The sequence below is a fragment of the Thermobia domestica genome, chromosome 9 (assembly GCF_964235325.1).
Source record: "Thermobia domestica chromosome 9, izTheDome1.hap1.1, whole genome shotgun sequence".
NCBI classification, from domain to species: Eukaryota; Metazoa; Arthropoda; class Insecta; order Zygentoma; family Lepismatidae; genus Thermobia; species Thermobia domestica.
In genome coordinates this window covers 130,474,145-130,485,193 of record NC_137462.1, presented here as the reverse complement: position 1 = coordinate 130,485,193, position 11,049 = coordinate 130,474,145, and the positions used below count along the sequence as shown (strand labels likewise).

At 31.8% G+C, this 11,049-nt stretch overlaps 1 protein-coding gene across 1 annotated transcript in view; it reads right to left on the bottom strand.

Moving 5' to 3' along the window:
* Window positions 1-859: 859 nt before the first annotated feature.
* LOC145695022 (uncharacterized) overlaps window positions 860-11,049 on the bottom strand; it is a 43,714-nt gene continuing 33,524 nt past the window's right edge. Inside the window, exon 3 of the mRNA XM_081771851.1 lies at window positions 860-1,040. The gene's annotated coding sequence lies outside the window, so the exon portion shown is untranslated. The remainder of the gene's footprint in view (window positions 1,041-11,049) is intronic.

Below are 11,049 nucleotides of genomic sequence, written 5' to 3'. Positions count from 1 at the left end.
AGACTGGAAGGTGAGGGAAAATGTAAAAATTCAAACTTTAATTTTTACGTTCTGTACACTGTGACAAACCAAATCCCTTTACGTGGTGGAGAAACTGGTTGTCGAGTTCGATATTGTCACACACACACAACATTTGAGTCGTGGTACTACGGAACAGATGGCATAGAATGTGTACCTGCTACTTGATCGCAAATCAGTCTTTCTTGGATGGCGCATCAAGAATAAAAGAAATTTTATCTTTGTAACAACTGATGATGGGTAATCTTTAGTTTCTTCTGTGAAGAGCCAGAAATTTTGGTAGTACATAATGTTCAGTTTATTCTATTTGAGATTCTCTCTCTTTCTCCGGTCTGCAAATGTCATACGACCATTCATTGCACGCTTATTAGCGATTTTGGTTCTGGAATAGGATAGGTGCTGTAAGCCGTAAATGGAACTGGAGTCGTGACAGTTACTTTGAACGAACAGTTCAAAATAAATGAGCTAGTTCGTTACTATAGTGAAGCTAGCAAGAGAAGGTCTCTGACAACTCGTAGCGGCGTTGACAATACTCACATGTCAAGGCTTTATCGGTGCATCTATAATGGCAGTTGAACAGATTGACCGTGGTTCGTAACATTAGCACCAAGTAGGGACTGCATTTTCACTCTGAAATAGTAGTCCAAGAAACTTCAGGGACTATCTCATGAAGGCTCCTCTATAGTTCAAATTAAAGTGTCGTTTGGAAGAGCCAGTTTGCTCATAAACGATCCTCACTACAAGTTCTACTCTACTCCTAATTCAATATATCTTTCCTGTGACTGATTTCTTCTGGGTAAAATTTTGACCTATTATCAAAACACTTTAAATAATATAAATGTTAAAAAAAAAAAAAAACTTTATTGCATCATTGAATAAAATTATCAACAGTGAAAATGATCATAAACAAAAACAGTTGTTGGGTAACATTAATCTTAAATACACTGCATAGGCCTATACTGAGAGCAATTCATGGAATTATCACTCGCATTTCCAACTGAATTGTGTTCGTCGGCAAACAACTGAAAAGAGAAAAGAAAAGGAAGTATTGTAAGTAAATACATTATATATAGTTACCATAATAATAATAAATAAAATAATTAGGAAAATTTCACAAAAAAATTTGATTCACATAATGTTCATCACAACTTGTATTGCTAGGCTCAAAATAAGCGAAACATATAAACTAAAAAAAAAAAAAAAAAGAAAGAAAAGAAAAGAAAAGGAAACGATTTCAGTACTCCTAAATAGTCGTGAATGAATTCCTCGTTTCATTATCCATGGAGAGCTGTAGTAACGAGACATTTTCTAGTTAGATGATATTGGCTGTATAATCAGCTCCTATTAGTGGCGTTATTGCGGTCTTTCTGGACCGAAATTTATTACATTATAATTCAAATAGCTATTCAATTGCTTGCCAAAGATGATCCAATGTTTAATATTCTATGTCCACATTATAGATCTAATTCAGAACCATGCACAAACAACCCTCTCCGCTGGTCTAGTGGCTAACACGCGTTAAAAACGTTAAATTTCAACACAAGCAAGCAACACATATAAAAAGAATATTATATTGTTAATTCTAGGTTCCGTTTACGTTTTTTTGTTTTAGTCTTTACAAGTCGGATTGTTCTAGTGGGCTGCTAGTGTCTCTAGAAGATATCATCATTCGGTTTGTTTTAGTTTAAGCTAGACATGTGAGAGCTTGAAGGCAAAACATCTTTAATATAAAAGGAAAATTAAAGCTTTTGCTGGGAAAATTTGGGAGTTTCTAATCATTTCAATTTCAATAAAGAAATAACAGCGCTCTCTAGGTTTCTACTCCATCATAACCCCACTTACAAAATAGAACATTTAATTACTGTATTCTAAACAAAGGAAAATAGGATAAAATTTTAAGAATGCAAGAAAATGAATCATTCAAAAAGAAAATCTGATCTATGACCTCCTTAGGTCTTATCATATCAACAAATCGTTTTTAGAGCTATCTGAGCAACGTTCAACGATAAAATTGCTCTAGTAGAAAAGTTTATTTTATTAATAGTGTTCATGAAACTTCTCCAAACGTAATAGTTGCATTTTATGAAACAAAATTATCTTTTATAAATTGTATATACAATAAGCTAAAACTTCAGTTAGCAATGAGTTTTAGAAGAGCTGAAAATACGTTTTATGATGGAGCATACATGGAATATATATATATATATATAAGTTAATTTATAGAGGTCGATAACATTCAATGGGGAGAAACATAATGATTTCCACAAGTTTCGTACTCTAAACATATTGACACGATATAAGGATGAAGAAATAAAAACAAATTTGTGAATAATGAATTTTCACTGCCATGCTAACCTAACTTCAATTTAGCAAAAAGAACTCAATATTAGGTTATGATAGAATGTTTGAAGCTCAAAATAGAATTTTCCCGAACAGACCAGATGCAAGCAAAATTTTATATTCGACAAAAAATGTTCTTGTGTTTGTTACTTGGTATATGGTACTGTTTAATGTCTATGAAAATTTCAATTCAGACAACCTGTAAATCGCATAAGTTAAAATGTAGGGCTATATAACTGTTAGGCATTTGATAAAGTTAGGTGGTATGGTGACCAAAACGGCATATATGATATGCTGGTCACCTGCCGGGAACCAATGCAATGCCGGGTTGAAAAGCAATGAAGATAGGACTAGGAACTTTCTTAATTATTGAATCGATTATACAAACACAAAGGTGGTACTATAGAATAAGAAAACCATAAAAAATAAATTATTTTTAGAATTTTTCATGAAAAAGAACTTTATTCCCCCCCCCCTTAAGAAACAACTCTTTGCATCTGTAGTCTTTTTGCATCTTACGTATATTTGGATGTGTTCAAAGTGAACGTCCTAGATGCAAATAGTATTGTGATTTAGAGTATTAATTTATTAATTTACTAACTTAACTTCAGAAGTAACTAAGAATTCATACGTGAGAAGGAATTTTTAGTAGAACAAATGAGGAAATACTGAAAACACCAGGAATGTGGTGGGCCACCGTATCGAACCCAAAACTTTTCACTTCAGAAGCGAAACATGTCCTTCTAGTGTTAACTATTTACACAATAATGCTGAGGAAGTCACTATTTTCACTGGTCAATAACCAGCATTTGGATGGTTTGTTTGTTTGTTAAACTTTAGCGTCCGTTCGTAAAAGCGAGGCTATATGAGATGTGGAACTCCAGTTTAAGATTGAATTCGAGCCATCGTCAAACATTTAGATTATTTTAGGATCTACCATCGGAAATCTAACCCAGGATGACGTGCTCAAAGAAAGTACATGTTCCAACTAGTAGACTAGCAAAGCGGGCTATCAGCATGTGAAATTGGGCTCAGAACTTTCCTTGACAAGTGTCTTGAGTGGAAGTCACTACAAGCTGTTTCTATCCACTATCTGTTTGCTCCAAGATATTCTTCAATATAGTTGTGTCTATCTATCTTCAGCTGATTACATCTAAAATCCACTTTGTAGCTACATTATATTACTTCAAAAGAATATGTAGTAAATTTGTTACATTCATGAGAAAGAAAAGGTACAACTTATTTGTCTTTTTGTAATGAACAAAAGATGTCCTGCAGTGTTAGAACAATTGCAAATCAATTTCCTCCGTTCTTGAAAGAGAAGAAGCAATTTAATCATTATTATTGAAAGCGAAAAAAAAATGACCTTGTAATATGAGTTTATGTGTAATTTCCTGGACAATCACTTTCACCAAATTGCTTTCCGAACTGATCATTCATCTGCTGGGATTCATTTCTTCTCCAACCACTTTCTCTGAAGAAATTAAGAACTAAAAAAATATAACTCATTGATTTTTAGCACTTTCTCCTTCACCTTGTCTTGGTCGTCACGTAACATTGCTAAATAGTTTCGTAAGTTGTTTTTAGCTCCTGGTCATTTCCACTTGTTTAAACACAGAACAGGATTTTTAAATGTTTTTAAAATGTCGGAATGCTGTTTTGAGTTTTTCCGTTAAACTAACAAGAAAGATGACTCGAGATTTGCATGGCTGTTAACTCATGGCTATGGTCGTTTCCGAACTCAACTCATTCAAAATATTGTGATATGATATAGTTTAATATTATTAAAATACTAGAGTTACCGTTCATAAACATAAAGACTACATCTGAAGATTTGGTAGACATTGAGTTATTAACATCAACCAAATCATACTTAGTGGTGGACAAACACCGTGTGGAAAGGTTTTCTCGGGGTTCTCCTGTTTCCTCCCACTTTATTCATTCCACCATTCAATTTATTTCTGATCGTCTTCTTTAGCCTAGTCGGCATAACCGTGGGACGTAAAACTGAAAGATTTCTTTTCATTTTTAACTCATACGTATGACCAACATTAGCTGAGAAATGAAAAATGACATGAAATCTTTGACTTTTACGTCCCACGGTTATGCCGATTAGGTTAAAGGAGACGGTGATGATGAGAGATGAGTGAAAAGGTGGAATGAAGAAAGTGGGAGGAAACGGGAGAACCCCAAGAAAACCCACGCACGCGGTGTTTGTCCACCACAAAGTTCACTTGGTGGGAGCTGGGATCGAACCCGGGACCCCAATAGTTGAGAAATGTATAAAGCCGTATCTATAATATTGACGACGTTATCATATGTATAAGCAATACTTTATCCGTAAGTTTGTGGTTTTTAGCTAAACAAAATTCCAATTTTTCAGCAGTTCCTTTTACCTTTGGACGGTCGTAAGTTTTTGCTCTGAAAGATAACAGATTTTCCACTCAAAAAGTAGAATTTCAAGTTTTTCTTTATTAGTACGAGTACTTATATACTATGGATTCAAATATGTAGCCTACATGTGAAACTCTGGGAGTAATTGACCCTTGACCTCCTAAATATCGCTCTTTTACTAAGATGGCAATAAAGACTAATTTCCGGGAGGTTTGCTCTATGATAAATCATGAGTAGAATTACAATGTTAAGATATATTAGTAAAATTTTATCAAACGAGTGACACGTCGCTGCCAATGTATCAATGTTAAATTTAAATTATGAAAAAAAAAATAGTTCATGTTAAAATAATGAGCAACAGTTATTATTGATGATCATTGTTTTTGAATTCAATTATTTTAAAAAAAATCCTTGGTGTAGTCTTTCTCCTAGTTTACAAGCTACCTTTATATCATTCAAGGTTTTAATATTTTGATTTATAATTTTGGTATTTTCATTTGATTTCAAATATATTTACACATTCATTCGCTCATTTGTAGCCCTAAATTACCTTTATTCTACGTAAGTTTTCGAACAATTTTAATGTTGTACGAATATGGACTAAATTTCTCTATAAATATAGAAACTTTTACCGTATTTCACTCATTCCTCTTAATTCCTATCAAGGATTTATTAATGGACTAGAAAGTTCTTTTGGACAGAACAGTCAGATATACATATTCTTTTAATCTCACTGCAACTGGACTCCATGGAACAAATATACGATCTCGTCTTTGAGTATTCAGGTATGGTAAAAGTATTCATCGTTCATTCCCTCTCCCCACGTACATTTAATTTGCTACAAATCTTATGTCTATAAGAGACGCTGTTGAACTCGGATATTTTTTCGTATTATAAATGCCAATCAAACGTGTTTTTATCTAATTCTTCCCCCCCTTTTTTTTTTGTATTTCTAACAGGAATACGTTGTTTAACAATGATGAAAAATCACCGTAGTAATTACCATTGCCGTAACTAGGATATTTTCGTAGTAGGGTGCATGACTCCTTACTTATGAATTATTGAAAGAACATTACCCGTGGAATAACAGTGTTTTAGAAGTTGTTAACAGTGTTGTAGGCGGTCCCTTATACCATAGCTCCTCTTTAATTATCCCTATTGTACCTATTCAACAGTACAAAAAGTAAATCAACGTTTTTTTTTTTTTTTTTTTTTTTAAGAAACAGTATTTTGGGCATTCTTTAAAATATATCCAAAAGTGTAGAAGGGTTCTATTAGTGAACCAAATATGTGTAGAATACATCCTAATAGTGGTTAATAAAGTGAAGACTGTCTAAATGTTGATGAGTCCAGTGAATGTACGGTGTTATTGTTAAATGGTGTTATTTTACTTGACATATTTACAAACCATTTCTCCACGTACACTCATTGGGCAATCAACATATGAGGTACATGTTGAACACTCTTAGAGTAATTGTTGTTACCTACTGTTAAGATGTATTCTATATATATATTATTCAGTGAGGAATACTTCTGTACATTTTCGGACATGTTAGACAATGACTAAAAGTCTTCTCTAAATAAATGTCGTAATACTGTTTTTTTTTTTTCGTAGTGAATTTATCTCTATTCAACAAAACAGGATTTTCACATCCAACACATTTTTGCCATAGATAACTAAAAAGATTATTTCGGCCGAGTCCATTAATGTAGTCAATCGCTAATACTTTCACACGTAACGATCACTTTAACGTACTGTATAGTTTTAAATCAATGGCAACCTCTAGCTTCTATGCAATATATACAGCACCATAGCATTGCTGGCTGCCTAACCAAAAAATGATGCGTAGCTTTTCGTAATGAACAAAAGTTAAAATGTTAAAACTAGATCATTTATATGGAATTACAGAGTTTCGATTAAGAATATTACAAAGATAATCATAACTTATTACTTAAGTAGGCTACTCTATTATTGAACACTACGTAAATTTATTAAGACGCATTCTATTATTATTATTATTATTATTATTATTATTATTATTATTATTATTATTATTATTATTATTATTATTATTATTATTATTATTATTATTATTATTATTATTATTATTATTATTGAGTAAAGCTCCTTGCAATGAAGAGTAATATCATTCATGTTGCTATAACCAGGATTACCAATTCATTTCAGAAATATGAACATTTTCTTTCCCCCAAACCATTCAAAAATATGCATTACGTAAAATATTACATAATAACAATAAAGTTTATCAATTTCGTTACTGATATTCTCACTTCCAATAATATCACTAAACTGCATTTTCTCTTCCTGGAGATGAGCTCTGAAACTGGGTCACATTGGATATTGTTCGAAAGCGTAACTAAATTATGAACGTCTTAGTGCATATTTCGGTCAAAATTAATTGTTCCGCAAAAAGGCCAAATTAAAAAAATTAAAGGAATGGCGTATATTGATCTTTTACTCTGGGTTTTGAAATAATTAAGCGAGAATACCAATCTATACGTGAATTTCTCCCGTAGATCGTATTTTAAAATTTCCTCAAATTAATATATATGCATATATTCAGTAATAAATCATCTGTTATAGAAGCAAAATATGTAATCACTGACGGATGTAGGTGATGTAGGCGTAAGAAATCCTGTCAGAGATTGAACTGCTTTAAATTCTATATGCCTTTTTTCTTTTATATCTGTTGCATCGAAATAAATATAATGTTCTTTGCTTGTGTAGTTGGTGCAATCACCTTTATCTAAAATTGAGGTGAGTTTACTATGTATTTGCTAGGTTGTAAGCTAGGCCAGTCCGTTATTGGTTTACAGAAGTGATTCAAGCTAAATTCAATACGATTATTCAATATCTCAATAATACACTCTGACTTTTCCCCCAAAATCCAAATTTCCTTCTTCAGAGCACAAGAACATTTAGTATTTCTTTTTCTCTCACTGAAAGCAATGAATGAAAGGCAGGAAATTTAAAGAATAGACTCTGTAAAAGACAATAAAGGGCGTCGTGCTAATAAAAGTATTAAAATCTTAAGCTTCATTAATTATATTAGTTTGTAGTTTTATACTTTTAACCAAGAAGCTACAAATTTAATTCCTTTTATTTTTTTAAATTGTAACGAATATAGTGCGCCATCTATAGACCTATTATGCTAGAATTAAAACATTGTATAGTGAATAATTGAATTGAATTTAGCTTGAAATAATTGTGTAGACTAGGAATGAATCGCTCAGCCTGCTATCCAGCAGATGCAGGATGGGCTCACCCCAGCTGTAGATAGAGATGTGGGCCATTAAACCTTGAGAGAGCAGACCAGTATGGAAAATATTTCTAGTTATCTTATATTTCACTGACTTCTACCTATAAGAAAAATAGTTTAATTTACAAAACAGAACTTTTTCATCTTCATGTTTATCGACATCAAAAGGTTCATAGACCATCGGGCCGCGAACAACGCGAAGTTTTGAACCACTGTAGATATTGACAACGAACAAGTTAACTTTTTTCTTTTTAATGGATTTAATTTTTAAAGCATTACATTAACTAAACTAAAGCATTAACTAAAGCATTTAAAGCATTATATTCTGTCCTGTTAAGAAACCGGTAATGTCTTAAATACTTTTCAATTATGAAAATAATCAATGATGGTTTGCGTTCTTCGCTTGTACAAGAATTGTTAGAATATTTTATTCTTTTGTACGAAGAAAGATTATTTACGTTTTATTACGATAAAGTGATTGACGATCTTGTATCTAGCTCCCAAAAATTAAGCAGATATTTGAAGCTATGAGTAATTTGTGTATTGATAGTGAAACAAGCACGAACGTGATATTAATAAAAATCCACACTCCACTGCTAGTAACGCGAAAATATTATTAGGGTAGAGTTTTGGTTAGTATCTTACGTATGTAATTTTAGAAGTAAATTATAAAATGAATGGTAGCCTTAGGTTCTTATTTGAAGTAAGGTCTGGAAAAACAAATAAAACCTATTACTCGAAGTGTTTTAGTTACTTATTATTATTTCAACTTTGGTTTTACCTAGTGAAAATTTACTGAATAAACTAACAGTTGGATTTCTTAAAGTTTGAGAATCTTTTGTTTAAAAACGAGTGTTTAAAATAATTACATAAACAATTAAAAGCAGCAGCATTTCCAGTTTTTTTTTTTTATTTGCAAGTAAAATGATAATACCAATTATGCACTGTATGAGTTAGTATGATTTTGTGGTGTCGTCCAAGATGCGACAGTCTTATGTGCGACAGGAACTGTTAACTGTCCTATGAGCGACCGATTGGATTTGTTAACTGACCTGTGAGTCACCGATTCGTTCATATTAAGAATGGCGTTGGTTGGGAATAGCTAATCAGATGAAAGGGATCTCAAATGCTATATTTTATTATTGAAATGTTTTTCGCATTTTATTCATAGAGTCTTAGGAAGTCTAAAAAGCAGATAGTTTGCGAAAATCTTACACGTTTAACTTTTCCAAAGTGAAATATATTGTTCTGCTTAGTGAGTAATTAGATTTGAACTAAATTAAGTACAGAAAGCAGAGCTTTCGAGGAAATGGGATATTACAAATGGATTTTAATATTTAATTACATAGGAATGCACTTTTCATGGAAATAACTCTGTTGTAAAAATGAAATCTTTAAGTTTTACGTCCCATGGTTATGCTGGTTAGGCTAAAGGAGACGGTGATGATGATAGATGAGTGAAATGAAGAAAGTGGGAGGAAACGGGAGAACCCCGAGAAAACCTGGCGCGAGCTGGGATCGAACCAGGTACCCCAAGCAGTGAACGCTCTACCACTGAGCCACCGCGTTTCTGTCGCTAATAGGACTGTGGCTTTTAGGACAAATTCGATTTTGTTATGAAAACATTTATAATTAATTTTTGCGTTTATACTGAAGAAGATAAACTTACATTTTATAGAGAGTATAAACAATGTCAAATACTTTTTAAACATATTAATAACGTTGGTCTTCACTAGCAGGTAGGCCCTATATTTCCCAGATTGTTCCTGATGTGGTCATTCTGAAACATTTAAATTAACTAAATATTAACCCTATTTGTTAATATATTATCAAAATAAAAGTGTTCGTTTCCGATAATTATTTTGTAGAAAATCTGTAATCACAAATATTTTCAATGGTAACTAACATGATATCTGTGGATTTTCTAGGGGTTTTCTCATTCTCTCCCGCATTCGCATTTCACTCATTCTTTCACAAACATCATCATTGATTATCCGTCTTCTTTGAACTAGAGACGTAATCATGAGACTTAAAAGTCTGATTGAAGATGTTTGTACAAAAAAATGTAATGTTTGTCTTATTTCTCGTTTATTATTAATTAACAGTATTAATAATTTGTTATTTATCGATTGAGATGTAATGTTTCTTATTCAGAACTGAGATTATACGAAAAGATGCCAATTACTGATTGATTGCAGAACTCTGTAGTATTTTTTATGGTTTTCTTGATGTTTAGTTTTAAATTTAAGTTGATTGCACAGCAGATGAAATCAATATTAATTTCCAAGCTACAAAATTAATATTCTTAATTTTTTCTATTGATGAAAAATTAAGAATATTACGTTGTCATTTCAACAGAATGAGTAAAAAATGGCTGTATTTAACAGATATTCTCGGTTATTTAACTGTAATCATGGTCACGAGTTACGTCAAATTATTGACACCCAGTTAATATTATATTTACCCATAAGGCTAGAAATGCAGAAAGGTGTCGAGGAGATAAGCTACGTTTTAGAACTATTTGAAATAAAAATATAACGTAGGGGGTATATATTGTATATTTCTGAATCAAAGATATATATATATATATATATATATATATATATATATATATATATATATATATATATATATATATATATATATATTGCCGTAATTTCGTGTCCAAAACTATGGGGACTTCTTTCTTGTGGATTTGTGTTTTTTTTTTCTTTCTTTACTGAACAGAATCAAGAGATTCTATTAAACTTTAGTTTTACGCCCTTCCTCGTTCCCAACTTTAGCCTTGAACATTTTCGGATTTGCTGGGCACTTCCAGTGAACAAGATAAAAGAAGGACTATATTTGCTTTGATTTTTTAGTATAGTTTTGTAGTAAATTCTGAAATACAGTCATCATGATTTTTTTTTTTTTTTTTTTTTTTTTTTTTTTTTTTTTTTTTTACCTAATCTTTCGTTGAAAGTATGGCGAAAGTCTTGGCGGTCTTGGATTAGGAGTCGTCTTGCATTCATAAACA